General features: G+C 40.1%; 1 protein-coding gene across 1 annotated transcript in view; it reads right to left on the bottom strand.

Moving 5' to 3' along the window:
* The window catches only part of ADH1C (alcohol dehydrogenase 1C (class I), gamma polypeptide), a 149924-nt gene that overhangs the window by 59439 nt on the left and 88238 nt on the right, over nt 1-2247 (bottom strand). The gene's annotated exons all lie outside the window — the stretch shown is intronic.

Raw genomic sequence — 2247 nt, forward strand, 5'->3', positions numbered from 1 at the left:
AAGTTGGTCTATATTTTAATAATGACGAAAATCTTTTATTATGACTATTCTCAGCTTCTGGTCCATGGAAGGCCCACTTAGACCACCCGTAGAACAGATGAGACAATTGCTCAAAGGAGTAAGTGCTAAAGTCACAGACATTTGGAAAGATGTACTCTAAGTTGTTTAAATCGTTGAGGGGCTATTTGATAAATCTAGTATTCTACAGTCGGCCTTCAGTGTGGGTAAAATGCTCTTCCTGTCTCCAATAATCTCATTGGTACATTCCCTTAAGGGTGTCTGTTCACTCATTCATCCACCAAATGTCATTCAGTACTACATGGTACAACAATACTTTCTACTTTACTAAGAAAAATACAAGGCTCGTGATTGTGATTTAAAAGTGCTAGCAATTATGCATTGGGATTTAAGATTCAGCAGGAGATTTTAGAAAGGTATTCTAGCATCAGCTCTCGTAGTAAGCAGCAGTGAGCTTTATGTCTCTGGACATCAGCTTCACAAAATGAAGTATACTACTAGATACACTACTAGATTTTCAGCCCTTTGAGAAGAAGCGGAGCCTTTAAAGAATTTCTCCATGAATATGACCACTTCTGAGGAGAGTGTGTGTGTGTTCACGGTGGGGCAGGAGACGCACGCAGATGAACTCCAACAATGAGTGAAATAAGTGTCACCGAAGTTTTATTACTTCCAGTGAAAAATCCACAGAGTGGGTGACTTTTCGTTTGGAAATGTATCAGGTGAGGCTTTGGAATCTACTGCTGATCCTAAATGTGGGAGTGGGGGTCCACGTTCTATACGCTCTTCAAAGGCAAACCCTTCATTTCATTTATCTTTGCTGCCTCAGAACCTGCTCCATCTAAGGCACGTACAGGTACGCTCTGATTGTAGAAATAAATGACTAAATTAATTCCCAACTCTAAAATTTAATATGCCCAAAAAGGAAAAATATAGAAGAATAATTATTGCAAATGAAATCTTTAGTTTTTCTTAACCAAGTATGAGCAGGTTTTTATCTATGATTAACAGTTGATTTTTTGAAGACATGCTCTCAATTCCTTCTGGGGCCATTTTCTGTTCGTAATCAACAACTCATACCTATGAAAAATAATCTTTGATTCTCGTGAGAAGTTGCTTCCTTTGTGGTTCCCGACAATCTGAGTGTAAGTGGTCTTATTGCCCACTGCCATTCCTACCTTGGCGATCTTGACTGCAGACCCGTAACCAGTCGAAAATCCACAGCCGATGAGGCAAACTTTCTCCAGCGGTGAAGCTGCATCAATTTTGGCCACGGCGTTCTCATCCACCACGGTGTATTGGGAGAAGGTGCTGATGCCCAGGAAGTGGTAGACGGGCTTCCCCCTGCAGGTGAACCTGGTGGTGCCATCCTGCATGGTCCCCCGAAGCTTGTCCAGACTGGTCAGTGCAACACACAGACACACCAGGGCATGAGACAGGAGCATGACTAATGTGCAAAGTCAAGGGCTGTGCAAAGAAAGGATGAAAAACCTACTCGTTTTTCAAGCAGAGGTTGCTTTCAGGGTGTTTACAAATTCTGCATTTTCCACACTGAGGAGTAAATAGTGGGATGACTTTATCACCTGGAGGAGGATAAAAGAAATTCTTCTTAAATTTCCAGAAATTTATGGAGGAAGAACTCAAAGCTTATATATGTATCTTGGAGGCTTGTGTCTTTGACAAGTGTCCATGAACTAGGGTCCAATCACTACTGTGTCACCTGCCGACATTGGTATTGGTTTGGGTTTACACGTGCGTGAAGATTCCCAAAGAGGAAACGTAAATGTGGAAAACAACATAGATTTTAAAAATTATTTCTGTACAGTTAACTTCTATTGAGTGTCCTGATTTCTCCTGGGGGCGTTACGCACATCATCTCGCCTAATCCTTAAATAATTAAGTCTTCAATATTCTCACTGTAAGTATCAATAACATTTTCAGTTGAAAGCGGGCTGCCATAGTTCCACAGGATGTTGGCGAGATGTGATATTTTGTAATAATTTGAGCTAAAATAAAAATGAGAATTTGGATAACCGACTCTTGGCTTTTCAAAATGAGTGTGCTTATCTTTAATATGTAGTGAATGCTTTTGAAAAATATCTTAATTTCTTTTTGAGGAAAACTAACAAAAATAGGACAAAGAAGAATGCAAGATATTCCTCTGAAAGCCTCAATCCTCAACAATGAGTTAGGCATGTTCTTTTAGGAGAAGAGCTGACTTTCAAATGG

Source organism: Propithecus coquereli, unplaced genomic scaffold (assembly GCF_000956105.1).
Source record: "Propithecus coquereli isolate 6110/MARCELLA unplaced genomic scaffold, Pcoq_1.0 Scaffold161, whole genome shotgun sequence".
Classification (NCBI taxonomy): Eukaryota; Metazoa; Chordata; class Mammalia; order Primates; family Indriidae; genus Propithecus; species Propithecus coquereli.